Source organism: Dama dama, chromosome 33 (assembly GCF_033118175.1).
Source record: "Dama dama isolate Ldn47 chromosome 33, ASM3311817v1, whole genome shotgun sequence".
Lineage (NCBI taxonomy): Eukaryota > Metazoa > Chordata > Mammalia > Artiodactyla > Cervidae > Dama > Dama dama.
In genome coordinates this window covers 18,266,118-18,281,289 of record NC_083713.1, presented here as the reverse complement: position 1 = coordinate 18,281,289, position 15,172 = coordinate 18,266,118, and the positions used below count along the sequence as shown (strand labels likewise).

The 15,172-nt window shown below is 40.9% G+C and overlaps 1 long non-coding RNA gene across 2 annotated transcripts in view; it reads right to left on the bottom strand.

The window, feature by feature from the left end:
* The window catches only part of LOC133050928 (uncharacterized), a 136,771-nt gene that overhangs the window by 115,486 nt on the left and 6,113 nt on the right, over nucleotides 1–15,172 (bottom strand). For both annotated transcript variants that reach the window (XR_009691727.1, XR_009691728.1), the window contains exons 2-4: nucleotides 11,546–11,637; nucleotides 4,951–6,176; nucleotides 1,110–1,262 (exon numbers count right to left, since the gene is read on the bottom strand). This is a non-coding gene — a long non-coding RNA (uncharacterized LOC133050928). The remainder of the gene's footprint in view (nucleotides 1–1,109; nucleotides 1,263–4,950; nucleotides 6,177–11,545; nucleotides 11,638–15,172) is intronic.

Genomic DNA, 15,172 nt, shown 5'->3' with positions numbered 1-15,172 from the left:
TCAGTCAGTGAATAGGCACAAAGCGGGAATGTGTTTGATAAGCTTAAAGCAAGGAAGGAGACTGTGTGGCTGAATGGAATGAGTGAAGGGTTAGAACCAAGAGATGAGGTCAGAGAGCTAATGGAAGCCAAAAGACACAGAGTGGATACAAAAACAAGACCCGCGTATATGCTGTCTACAAGAGAGCCACCTCAGACCTTGGGACACACACAGACTGAAGGTGAGGGGATGGAGAAAGATATTCCTTGCAAATGGAAATCAAAAGAAAGCTAGAGTAGCAATACTCATATCATATAAAAATAGACCTTAGAATAAGGACTATTACAAGAGACAAGGAAGGACACTACATAATGATCAAGGGATCAATCCATGAAGAAGACATAACAATTTAAAATATCTATGTAACCAACATAGCAGCACCTCAATACATAGAGCAAGTGCTAATAGCCATGAAAGCAGAAATCAACAGCAACACAATAATAGTGGGGGACTTTAATACCCTACTTATACCAATGGACACATCATCTAGAGAAAAAATTAATAAAGAAACATAAGCTTTAACATGACACAATAAACCAGATAGACTTAATTGACATTTATAGGACATTCTATCTGAAAACAGCAGAATACACTTTTCAAGTGCACAAGAACATTCTCCAGGATGGATCACATCTTGAGTCACAAATCAAGCCTTGGCAAATCTAAGAAATTTGAAATTGAATCAAGCATCTTTTCCAACCACAACACTATGAGATTAGAAATCAATTACAGAAAAAAAAAAACTGTAAAAAATCACAAACAATACACTACTAAATAACCAAGAGATCACTGAAGAAATCAAAGAGGAAAAAAAAAAATACACAGAAACAAATGACAATGAAAACACAGTGACCCAAAACCTATGGGAGGCAACAAAAGCAGTTCTAATAGGGAAATTTACAGCAATACAATCCTAACTCAAGAAACAAGAAGGGGATATATGCATACATATATCTGATTCGTGTTATTGTATAGTAGAAACTAACACAGCATTGTAAAGCAACTATACCCTGTTAAAAAACAGACAGCTATCTCTTAGAGGAATTAAAATGAGAAAAACTTTATACTACCTTGCCTTAGTCCATTTCCCATACTCTTCACTTCTTGATGTGGATACAGGTTTATGCTTGGTCTCATAATTCTTTTTGTCTGAGGAACTTCCTGAATTTTGTATATATTTTGAAGGTAGAGTCACTGAGACTTCTAGACATATTAGATGTACCCTGTGAGAGAAAGCAAAGTCAATATGACCCCAATGCTGATAAATCACAATAATAATAGCACCAAATGATTTTTTGCATATATTTAGGAAGAGATACTAGGGTGAAAAAAAATTCAACTCTAAAGAATACAACTTGATACACCTAGTGTATTATTTTATAATCTGATATGTGCCATGGATTTTTCTGCCCCTCAAAGTTCCAAAGTAAAGTGAAGTTGCTCAGTTGTGTCCGACTCTTGGCAACCCCGTGGATTGTAGCCAACCAGGCTCCTCCATCCATAGAATTTTCTAGGCAAGAGTACTGGAGTGGGTTGCCATTGCCTTCTCCAGGGGATCTTCCTGGCCCAGGGGCTGAACCCTGGTCTCCTGCATTGCAGGCAGACACTTTACCCTCTGAGCCACCAGGGAAGTCTTCCAGTTTCAAACACCTGTAGAAATCCCAAGGAGGGACCACAGATACTACACTCTTCCCTCCTTGTCCACCTGGATGCAAAACTCAATCTTTCCTTCACAAAACAAAACTTCCCTTCACCAGTTTCAACAAGAAATCTACTCCCATGTTTACCAGGTCTCCTCACCTTTCGTTTACTTTCTCATGCAGTCTTTGTTCCCTCTCTATGAAACTGCTTTCTGTGAATTTTGAATTCTTATTTTGTGTAGAATATAAGGATCTCCTGCCCTCAGCACTCGAGGGCATAAAACCCCTTAGGGAGGTTATCAGAATAAAGGAGGTATCAGAACCCGCCTTTCTTAGGAAGTTAGGTTTATAAATACACAGCAATCTCCTAAGGAAAATTCCCCCAGAATTTGCATGCAGGAGGTTTAGCAGCAGTGCTCTTGAAAACAGAAGTGCTCTTTGCAAGGGAAGTGAATTGTGCAGAGGTAGGATTTGAAATGGTTCAAACAGCAGCCTTAGCCACTGCCACAGAGTTCCCTCAAGGCTAAGATGATCCTACAATGGAATTAGAATGTCCCACATTAAGGAATGTGGCCCCACAACAATCAATCATCGTATATGGCTGCCCCCAGGAACTGGGGAACAGAGACTTGAGCAAGGGAGTTTCCTTCAGCTGAGGGCAATTCTCAGAGCTGGAGGCACCTGTAAGTAACCAGCAGCCACAGCATAGGGGATCATGAAGCCTTGACCAGGAAGGGGCATCTAGGTGTCCAAACGCATCCACTACAATCCTTCCCATGTCATTTAGTTCTACTTGCTTCATGTCGTATATTCCCTCAACAAGGAATACCATTCACCTCCTTTCCAGGGAAAACTTTTAGAAGTTTAGTGGGACAAACTACAGTGTCAGCCTTCTTTTCCCTTTCTCCCTCTTCCCCTGCCCTAACCCTACGACTATATTCAAGACCATACCTGATATTTATAGTCTCCCTCATCTCTTAACCTCATATACTAGAATCCACCCACCCTTGACTGCCACTGGGTAATCAGCCGGTCTCCAGCACTTACCTGGTGGGATGACCCATTCCAGACCCCCCCAGTCCCCCCCAGATCTGGGGGATCTGGGCTCATAGTTGCTGTGCCCTTTTCAGGATACGGCTTCTGCACAAGCGCATTTACCATTAAAATTGGTTAGAGGAATACCAAGAGCCCAGTTCCCTTCACCTCCTTTCCTAAGCAGATCACTTGGGTGCCAAATCTACTTTTCCCTGATCCTACTATGTAACTTATGGCTTCCCTGGTGGATCAGATGGTAAAGAATCTGCCTGCAATGCAGGAGGTGTGGGTTTGATCCCTGGGTTGGGAAGATCCCCTGGAGAAGGAAATAGCCACACGCTCCAGTATTCTTGCCTGGGAAATCCCATGGACAGAGGCACATGGCAGGCTACAGTCCATGGTGTTGCAAGAGTTGGACACGACTGAGCAACTAAACGATGACATTATGTAATATGTAACAGCAGTCCTACCTTCTAATTATTGTTTCTGTTCACGTGCTCGGTTGTGTCTGACTCTTTGTCAGAGTCAGGTACCCCTGCCAGAACTGTCGATCCCTTTTTTGCTTACTGGCACAAAGGACCAAAAGTAACCATGTGACAGTCATAGCTGAAGTTTAATGGGACTCCTGTGGAGAATTCCCAGCAATTCCCCTGGGAATCAAGTCCATTAAAACCTTACAGGACTGTGGGGATGGGAAGAACAATTTTCCCAAATGGGTCACTGGAAGTGATAACAAGCACAGACCCTTCTTGTAACCCGTAGTTCCCAGACCCATGTATTTCCCTTGGGGAACACAGTATCACATAACAGTTGATGATATAGCGTGTGTTATTTATTCTGGAGGGTGAAGGTATATACCACATTCTTGCACAGTATGATTTCCAACTTCCCACCTTTGGTGTATACCTTCAAAAAGCCATTCTATCACTCTATCAGGCTGGCTGAATCAGAGTGGTAAAATGCGATAGACCAGTGGATCTCATGGTTAGGTGCCTACTGTCACACCTCATTTGCTTTAAAGTGCACTGCTTGGTCCAATGCAATTTACGCAGGATCACATATTGGTATATCAAACATTTTGTTTGCTCTTGGATAACGGTGCAGCCAATGAGCCTAATGAGCAGGAAGGCAATCACATAGAGAACATCAAACTAAATTTCTTCCTCTCGAAATTTCACGGACACAGTGTAACCAGCTTTGTCTAGTTGGTCCCCTTAAGGCATGGGGCCATACTAGAGGGAAGGATTAGTCTTGCTGCTGGCTGGTTAAATGATTGGTCTGCCCTGGTGAGTGGTGGTACATGTTGCTGGGCTCATGCTATGTAGCCTGTCTCTGTAGCTTCTCCTGTATAAACCCTCTGTGCAACACTGCAGTGACTTTCAACAAAGAGTGGCTAAGTTCTACTACATGGTTATTTAGTATCGCTTCTGCAGTGGTTTCTCTCTGTAGGCATTAAAAATATTAATTAATTTATTTGCTGTTCCCGGTCTCTTAGTTGCAGCTCGTGGGATATTTAATTGGTTGCATTCAAACTCTTAGTTGTGACAGGTGGGATCCAGTTCCTTGACCAGGGATTGAACCTGGGCCCCTTGCATTGGGAACATGGAGTCTTAGTCACTGGATCCCATGGAAGTCCCCTCTGGTGGACACTTTGATAAGAAACAAAGACATTCACACTTCGTGTCTATGTTTATATGTCAATTCACATGCCTCTTCTTCAAACCTCTTTTTCTCACTCTTTATCCTTCCAAGCTCCTGAACAACTAGGCAAACCATGTCATTGCTAATGAGCCCATGAGTAATCTTACAATCTACTTCTCTTCTGACACAAAGCAGATAATCACCCACACACACAATCCTCTGCTAATGGCGAGACTATCTCTCACTGCTGTCTTTCAAGGTCACCCTGAGCAAAGCTTTTGGGCAAGAGTCCAAATTATGTATCAGTCGTCTACTGTGGTGTAACAAACCACCCCAAAACCAAGTAGTTTAAAACAACAACAGCTTATTATTTCTTAAAACAAGATGACAAACACGGCCAAGGATGGAGACAAATTAAGTGGAATGAAGATGACTCATAAAATGAAGATGTCTAGAATGTGATCATGATACTGTCAATAAACAAGGCAGGACATGAAACAGAGACTGAACTAGACAATACAGTTTAAAATAAGTATAGGAGATAAACTAGAAACAACCTTTAAACTTCTGACTAAACAAAACCAGAATTCCTTACCTTTGCTTCAGGCTTCTTCTCACTTTCGACTCTCATTTCTTGTTAAATACCCTCTTTTGCTGCTATTAGGAACAATTGTGAGGAACCGCCCTTCCATTCCCTGCCTTTACGCTATTCCTTCAACAATGGAGCCTCCCTGTAGTTTCTCTGGTAAGTTTCCTCATGGAGGCTCGATTTGTTTATGTACATCCTCACTGCAGAAAAAGAACTTGAGTTGAATCAGAAAAGGTAATTAATTATTTCACAAAGGGCTAGGGCATGAGGGGGCAGGAGGGAAGCACCAGCCTGGTGGTCCAGTGGTTAAGCATCAGCCTTGCGATGCAGGGGTTTCATCCCTGCTTGGGGAAGATCCTACATGCCACCTGAACGGCTTAAGCCAATGCCCCACAACTACGCCTGCGCTCTGGAGCCGTGAGCCACAGCTCCTGAGCACATGTGCAGCGCTACTGAAGCCCGCATGCCCTAAAGCCCCTGCCCTGCAACAGAGAAGCCGGTGCAATGAGAAGCAACTAGAGGGTGGCCCCTGCTCTCCACAACTAGAGAAAGTCCGCGCACAGCAATAAAGATCCAGTGCAGCCAATAAATACATCAACTTTCTTCCCCAGAACCCACTGAAATCCTTAGCGGCAGGGCCCACTGCTTAACGACCTCCACGCAGCTGTACAAAGTACCTCCAGGTGTTTAAAGTTTGATGACTGAATGACTCAGTACCTTCACACTTAGGCCATACAGCCTTGTGAGATACTTTGTAGTCATTGATCATTTCTGAAAGTTAAAATCTTTGAAGTCAGAAACCTGTTCATAATTTTGCTTTTCCTAGCATGTAGTCAAGTGTCTTGACACTTGAGTTTTAGCAGCAAAATATTTCATTGGTTATGAGGATTATCACTAATCAAGGACATGTGAAAAGGGAAGGTGCTTTGTGAATGACAAGTACAGCCTCAGTGGATTCCACAAATCCACTTGTGAAGGCGGAATGGCCCTTTAGAGACGTCTTGAAATGAAGTAAGCAGGACAAGCCTTTGTACCCTGCAGGACCCAGACGCTGAATGTGTGCTGCAGCCCAGGAAGAGGGCAGCATTGTGGGTGAGGCAGCTTTCTTGAGCCAGGGGCAATGCCTAAAGAATGCAGCTGTGAATGGTCAGCATCCAAAATTCCAATCAATGTAGGTAAGTTGGTTCTAGAAGCAAACGTTGGTGGTGCACAGTAGCATCCAATACCGCATCCTGGGGTATAGATAAAAAGACAAGACTGAATTCACTTTTGGCTCCCAAGATTCAAACTCTTCTGTGAGCCCAAATAACTCCTTTTTTTTTTCCTTTGAGGATTTGAGTTGGCACCTGAGCTACTTATTTTTGACTCTGCCCTGTCACTTGGATACTAGGAAGTTTTCTCACACTCACTTACACAGCGCTAGTCACTCACGCCAACACCGCCACTGCCCAGGCCTAACCAGGAAGTCTTCCTGCACCGGCAGACATTTCTGTGGCATGTGGCTTTCTGGGTGTCATACAGTTGTCCCTGCAGCCTGAAGATCACAGCTTTAGAGAATATGGGTCTGAAAAAAAAAAATTTCCACTAGCACCCTCTGTCATCCTTTCCACTATCAGAATCAAGGCTGACTTTCAGGTTAATGATTCCTGCGTACAAGGAAGGAACATCAGTTTCTGCTCTTTTCAGCCCTCACGTGCATAAATCTCTGCCTCCTATAAGAAGGAGGAGCCAGAATATCTACTGGGCAATTTTGCTTGTAGGGATTAGTTTTCTCCTTGGTTCCTCCTTGTTTTCTGCTGTTAGTTTCTGGGTGGCTCAAGGAAAGTCTCCTATAGCAAGTGTTGTTTACTTGGAAATACCCATCTTTCCTGTAAGCAAATATTTAAAAGGAGGGAGAAAGATAATTTCACCTGCCAGCTCTAGGTATTGAAAATGCACCAGGTAAATGAGTAACTCCTAGGTTAAAAGTAGATGGTCCCAGCTTTCTGAGCTCAGACTTCATACATTAAGTTAAATGACACAGTCTCTCATCAGGTTTTCTGAGTTTCAGACCAGAACTGGAAGTTGGAGACCACTCCTTGGGACCTTACTTGTAGGGAAGTTGATTTTACTGGGAAGGCTGTCATACCAGCATCATCAGCTGTAACTCCCCATGTCTCCACGGAGGCCTCCAGTTCAAGTCTGTCATTTGGTTGGGTTTCATAAAAACAGCATCTGTCACCTTTCTGCTAGAGTCAATCTTTGCTAACAGGGAGAATTTAGATCTTCCATTCTAATGCGTCTCCAATAACACCTTACTGCATGTTGCTCTTGTAATAACATGCTTTGACTGAATCTGAGTTTTCAAACTGTTCAATAGCACTTTGTCATACAGCTCATTGCAAAAGACTCTCGAGTATTAACACATTTCCAGAGAATTCTCTGTCTTGTTGGTGCATGGTAGGGGAGCAGATGTTCGAGTCTCTGCAACTTTCAACGTTTGCAAGTTCACTTGTCAACACTGTCAAGTATTTGGTCACAGAGGTGAAGCTCTGGCGGGACTGAGATCATGTGTACCTCCTACTGCCAAGCTTGTAAGTTTTCTTTTAATCTCTTTCACATCTCTGCCTCTGATACCTGCCACTATCACCACACAGGATGCTCTTTTCAAACTCACAGTCCCACTGTCTGTTCCCTAAAATTGGACTGCCTGAGAATGTAAGCTAGTTGTATGGTTAAGAGCTTAGCAGCTTCTGATGGTAGTTCCAAAGCTTGCTGATAACAGATCCAACAGTAGATGTCCTGCCCCTGAGGGACTCTATGTCAACAAATGCAGCTTGGTAGGGGCCTTTGGTCAGGCAAAATCACAGTGCCCATGCACACACTTCCCCTTCCAGATAGAATGTTATGTTTTGGAGTCTGTTGAGGTAAACTCCTAAAAAAAAAAAAAAAATCCTCATTTGAAACTTGGTTTGGTTTTGGCTTATATAATAGTATGATACTTTGCATTTTGCTTAAAATATTCAGTCTTGAGCAGTGTGTCCCTGTACAAGAACTGAAAATTTGACCTCAGAGTAGATCTCTACTTTGGGTTCCCTATGAGACTGCTTAAGGTGCTTAGAAGGGCTGTTGTTCAATTGGGAATAGAGGATCTGTGAGGCACATCCTAAAAATCCATACAAGGCTTTTGAAAGATTCTCTGAGAAATTACCTGAAATCTTTCTATGTCTGAAGAAAGGATTTTATAGTTATACATCTTGCTTCATATTTACCGTAAAAGATCATATTTCCAGACAGCACTCTGAATTTGCTCTTTGCCCTGAGGCTCTTTTTTTTTTTTTTTTTTTAACTTTTGAGAGTCTTCCTTTGGGAGAGACTAGGGATGAGAATTGATTTTATTTTATTTTTTTGTTTTATTTTTAAACCTAGCAAAGCAAGGACAATTTTTATTTGTCCTACATACTCCTTGAAAATGGAATAATTTCTATTTTAATTCATATCTCTTTATTTTTATGATAGCAGCTAGAAGACCTTAGCTGTCACTTTGAACGTTTAGCCTAGAAATATCCATATCCAGATCAATCAGTTCACTAGGTGCAGTTCTGTCTTCTGCAGTGACAGAAGCTTCCCACCACTGCATATCCAAGGACTTCTATCTTCCAGCCCCCAGTAATGCTTCACTCGCTCTCCTTAAAGCCTTCACTGATGCCACTTCAGTGCTCACTGGTCCTGGTAGCACCCTACTTCTAGGTAACAAAATCTAACTTTTGCTACATAGCACATCTCCCAAAACCTACTAATATAAAACAACATTCATTTTATTTTGCTCATGCTTTTGTCTGACAGGAGTTTGGGGAAGGGCTCAGCTGGGTAGATCCTGCTTAGGGTCTCTCATGCAGTTGTTGTCAAATGTTGCCAGGGCTGCAGTTCTCTGAAAGCTCAGTTGGGCTGAATGTCCAAAAAGGCTCACTCTCATGGCTGGGTGTTGATGTTAACTGCCCACTGAGAGCTCAGCTCACCAGTCCCCCAGTACACACACATGTGGCCCCTGCATCTGCTTAGTTTCCTCACATCTCCCAAGCTTTGGGTGGTTGGAATTTTAACACAGCAATTCAAGACCTCAAGTGTGAGTGTTTGCTTAGGTTGAATCAGCTTCAGTAAATGCACTTCTTACATATCATGCAAGGTTATAAACAGGACAATAAAAACAGGCCAAACAGAAGACTTAAAGCCTCCGTTATTGTTCCTTAACACCCCCATCTAACAAGTTACCATATTTACAAGTAGAAATATCTTCTGAGAAATGTCAGGCACACTGTTTGAATCCTTTGAAACAAAACAATTTCTGTGATACACGTATAGTTATGCCAAGAAGTCCATCTGCCAGGCAGAATTTCATCCTTTAAATACCTTGTTATGGCAGCACAAAAGAACACAATGAGCTTTGTTTAGAGTGTCAGTCTTCCATCTCTGGGCTAAAAGGATTAGGTCTAAATTGCCCATCATTACGTAAGACGACATGAAAATGTTTGTTCCTTTTGTCCTTAAAAGTACTTCATGGTGTTTTATGAAAAGCCAAAAAAAAAAAAAAAAAAATGCTAATTGAAATAAGAAATCTATTCAAAAGGGCATAAGCAGTAGATTTGCCAGCATTCCAATTTATGCTATTATTTGTTTAACACACAAAAGTCATGGGAATTTTCAAATATAATCATTTGTTGGGTATGACAGGGGGTTGAGGAAAGACCATATAGCACGATGATTAAAGCAAGCATTTTGGAGTCAGATCTGGCTTTAGCCTCTGTGGTTAACAAGTGTGACTAGGAAATTTACTTAAACTCTCTGTGGCCCATTTTCCTCATTTGTAACATAGAAATAAAAGTATTTGCCTTCTGAGGTTGTTTTAAGGGTTAAAGGAAATAACACATGCAATTTACTGACCAGGGCTTGGCCCAAAGTACACGTATAGTTAACAAGTCACATGAGAGGGAGTATACATACTTTTAACAGGTAGTGTGTGTGTGTGTGTGTGTGTGTGTGTCTGTATGTATGAAAAAGAGAGAGAGAGGGTGGGAGAGAGAGAGAGACTGAGGGATAGAAATTGGGGGAGAGGGACAGGGAATATTTGGGGAAGGATATATCATTAGCACAGTTAGAAATGTAGCATGAATGTGATGGCACTTCCCTGGGGGCTCACTGGTAAAGAATCCACCTGCCAGTGCAGGATATGCAGGTTCAATCCATGGGTTAGAAAGATTCCCTGGAGAGGAAAATGGCAACCACTCCGGTGTTCTTGCCAGCAGAATCCCATGGACAAAAGGGCTTGGTGGGATACAGTTGATGCAGATGCAAGAGTTGAACACGGCTTAGTGATGAAACGACAAACACCAACAATGAATGTGATGGTTACTTGTCAATGCGAATTTACTTGTGAAGGAAGTACTTTGAATTCTGAAGATATTGGAATGAAGAAGGAACGGAATGTCAGGAAGTGTCTGGAGACTTCTGTGACTTTGAGAGCGTCACTTGTCTCCAGGACAAAGCAGGAAGCTGAAAACACTTCTCACCTCCTGCTCCCTCTTCTGTTCTCTGTCAATTCTAATTTTGTACCCAGCCCTCCCCCTGGCACTTCTAGGCCCCCGGGGTCAGAGGTTGTACTTTGGAGAAGACTCAGCTATCTGCTAGGTGAAATAGTTGAAAAGCCACCGGGCCATTACCAAGTGACAGTGAAGTCGCTCAGTTGTGTCCGACTCTTTGCGACTCCATGGACGGTGGCCTACCAGGCTCCTCAGGCTACAGTCCACGGAGCTTTTCAGGCAAGAGTACTGGAATGGGTTGCCATTTCCTTCTACAAATAATTTAGAAGTATATTCCTATTATTATGGGAGGGAAGCCTAATTTGATATAAAAAGTTAATTTTCCTAAGGAAGAAGAGTTGGGGAAGGAGTGAAAGAAAGATTTTGAGGTGGGCAAGGTCTTTCCTTGCTTTTCAGATGAACTGGTGAGGCCATTCCTGTCTTAATCTGTGGAATTAGGCTATTTGGAAGAAATGCATTCTGCAATATGATGGATTAATCTTGCCATTATTAATTTAATAAGTTCCAATGCTTAAGGCTTATTTCTATAAAGGTTTTGTTCAAAAAATAATATTCAGCTTAGCTTTGTTGCTGTTTAGTCACTAAGTCGTATCCGACTCTTTTGTGACCCCATGGACTGTAGCCCACCAGACTTCTCTGTCCAGGGGATTTTCCAGGCAAGAAGACTAGAGAGGGTGGCCATTTCCTTCTCCAGGGGATCTTCCCAACCCAGAGAGCAAGCGCGTGTCTTCTGCTTTGGCAGGTGGATTCTTACCACTAAGCCACCAGGGAAGCCCTCAGCTTAGCCACATACGTAAAATATAAGTGGCCAATTTCTAGGTTTAAAAAAAATTAAACTTTTAATTTTACCTTAATACAGGTCTGTTCAAAAGCAATTCTGTTAACACCCTTCAAATAACCTTTTAAAATATTACTTATGAATCTATGCACCTTGATAAAATGTTTCCTGTTTTTCTTTTCCCCAAGGCTAAAGTGACAGAATTATTAGCTTTTGATAGGGTTAAACAATAACTACTCATGCTTACCTTTGTGAAAGAATGGAAAATAAATATGCCTTGAAGCACTGTAACAGTTGAAAAGATTCCCATACTTCAGTTCCTTCTTACTTTTCTTTTTCCTAGAAAAGCCCAAAGAAATTTAAAATGAATCTTTTAAATAATTTTTTCTCTGCTTCTCATGCTAAGTAAAATTCCTGTCTCTAAATGTTAACAACACAACACTTGTTAATGGGGACCCTCTTTAATCCTGTGTAGTAGTACCCATAATGTGCCTAGATGCTGGGGATATACCAGTGAACAAAACAGAGGAAAATCCCTTCTATCACAGAGGCTACAATCTAGTGGAGGCAGACAAAATGAACACTCTAAGTATCAAATGTGGTAATAAATGAGAGACCGTGAAGGCAGAAGGGAACACGAAGTGTCAGTGGGGTCTGGTGGGGCTGTGCTTTCAGGCAGAGTGATCAGAGAAAGGGTCTTGAGAAGATAACATTTAAGAAATGATGTGAAGAAAGCAGAGGAGGATGCTGTGTTTTAAATAGTTGGCAGCCAAGTCGTCAGTAAGGGGAGAATAGTGAGAAAGGAGAAGTCAGAGAGGTCCCACCTGCTGGTCTATCGTAAGGACATTTGGCTTTCATTACATGAAGTTACAAGTAGGAAATGGGAAGCCATTACAGGTGTGTCTACATCTTCTGCCACTCAAGATTCATGCTTCACCCTTCTCTACCCTATTCTCTGGCTCAGGGAAGCTGAGTTGTATTTTCCTCTTTTTCCTCATGACCAATCACATTTTTCCCTTTTGGTTACTTTCCTCCTCTTTCAATTATCCAAGTGTTCCCTCTGTCAGAGAAGCAGAGACCCAACTACCTGTATTTCTCAACAGTAGCCCTAAGCTCACTGGTGCCAGTGCTGGGACTAAAATACATATCTCCTGACCTCCTTCAAGACATTCAGTCAGTAACTCTCGGGGGCGGATGGGGGGTGGGGTGGGTGGGGGCGGTGGGGTAGGAGGGGAAGCTCTTCCCACCCTGTCAGAAGATGAGGGCAGTTCTTTCTTACTGGAGGCTTAAAACCTAGAATCCTAGATTACAGAAACATGACCTTTCTGATAGACATTTGGTTAATCTCTTATACTGAGTTTTTTTCTCAGCTCCAAAAATGAGGACTCAGAAATATTTGACTTGATTGACTATAAACTGGTAAACTTTTATTTCTGTTTTTAGTCAATACATATAAAATATTTCATTTTGTAAAATATTTCATCATTACATAGTGTCTATAAAAATTATTTTGCACAAGTCATCAGCTTGGGTCATATGAGAATTGGTGCCCTGTTTACAAATTTATAAGCTGTAGAGGGGTTATGTGAATTCTATATTTTTTGTTTGATTTTATTTTTATTTGAATTGTGGGCTTCCCTGATGGCTCAGTCAGTAAAGAATCCGCCAGCAAGGTGGGAGACCTGGGTTCCATCCCTCAGCTGGGAAGATCCCTGGAGGAAGGCATCACAACCCACTCCAGTATTCTTGCCTGGAGAATCCCCAAGGACAGAGGGGCCTGATGGGTTGTATGTAGTCCATGGGGTTGCAAAGAGTCAGACACGACTGAGTGATTAAGCACAGAAGGATTATGTGACTTCTATATTTTTTGTGTAAGAGCATTGATTTTATTTTTATTTAAATTGTAATATTCCCCATGATGAATCATTGTTCAATATTATATTTAATTAGGAATAAAGGTATTCAAAAGTTATTACTAAAAACTGTATAGCATGCTATGTTTTATGGTCTTTGAGTTGGGAGCACTGAACTTTGAGGACTTTCTCAGAGTATAGGAGGGAAATAACTCTGAGACTTAGGCTATTACAGAATTTGTGATGAGGAATTCACATTTCCCAGTAGTTTATGCAGCACTGTTTTCACATTACACCGAATCTTCTGTAAAGAGAGACATCAGATTGAAATTTTCCAGAGTATTTCTGTTAAAATCTCCAGAGTTCAGTACTTTTAAACAAATACTGTCCTTTCAGCTTTTTTGCACATTTCATAGGTAATTTCCCCTGTTCCAGATTTTGTTATTTCAAGATACTGAGGCAAATAAGACTGCTAGAAATAAAGAACAAGGGAGGCACTGTTATGTACCAGGTATATGATAATTAATATCTACTTGAGTAGCTGAATCCAATCTTTCCAAAGAAGGCTGGTTTGTTTGGTCTCTCAAAATAATTTTGAATTTTCTCCTAGCAGAGAGATGGTGTGGTATTTGATTGAGGAAGCTGCACAATGCATTTAGCCAAGACCTAGGGTTAAACCTGCCTTTTAAGCTGTAGAGGATCAGATGGAGTCTTTACGGCCCACTCTGGCTGGGCTGTTTTTATAGTAAACACTCAAAAGCATGCATTACCTCTCAAATATTAGGATCTGTAGCTGCTGGTTAAAAATACTTCTAAATGGATGCCCAAAACTGAAGTAAAGTCCATACATTTTAAGAATGTAAGAAGAAAAGCTTGTAATTTTTAAAATAATTATATTGCATGTGATAAAATGTCTTGTGAGAAAAGATTCTTGCAGAATTTCTGCTTCTCTCTGCATTTGGTTAAATGAAGTGAATCTGTTTAACAAGAATGCATTTTTCAGAAAGAAAAAGACATTTTTCACTTTTCAAAACAATTGTCATTTTTCTCTGTTAGTGGAAGGGCATATAAAAGCTCTAAATATTAGACATATTAGAGGGTGAATGAGGACTTATCTATAAAAAAGGAAGAAGAGTCATTTTATATGTCTCAAAGCCTTTGTTTATATAACTTTAGATTTTTATTTCAGTATTATATAGGATTTTGGGAATCTGAAATCTGAAAAGGACCTTGAAAGTTACTCAGTTCAGAAACGCAAACAACCACAACAATGTTAACAACATAGCTAACCTTTGAACATACCATTTGCTGGGCCTTGTTTTAAGCTTTACATATGCAATCTTAATCAATCCTGAAAATAACCCTATGATGTAAATATTATTAACTTCATTTGACAGATAAGGGAACTGAGACACAAAATGTTTAACAAATCTACCTGAGGTCATGGAGCAAACAAGTGCAAGAGTCAGTACAAAGGTTGAAGAAACACTTATAAAATTATCCCAGCCAGTTCTATCCATGGAAAGTGTATACAGCTGTTGAGAAGGTGATTTGAAGGTGCCAGAAGGTTTACCTAAATACATCACCTTCAACAGTGTGCAACACTGCCTCAAATTCCCACCAACAGAGAAAGTGCTTTGTGTGATGACAATCCCTCCAAAAGATTATATTTTTAAAAGATATTACCTAAGAAGAATTGCCCATTAATGATAGCATGACAAGAATGACACACATTTTAGGGAGATCTGGATGATAAAAGGAAAAAGGAAAACAAAAGAGTTGTTGACAGTAAACACCATAACATATACTCTTGGTCAACCTTGGCAAAATGGGAGGGGGTGGTTGTGTGAAGACAAAATTTATCCAATTTGACATTGACTGAATATGGAGATTATCTATCTTAAAATGTCTTCTCACTTTGGAGATACAAACATACTTGATAGTTAAAGCTTTACCATTTGCAATGTTAAAATTTGATCAGCAACAAAAATTATCTATATGTAACATATTTTCCTCACCAC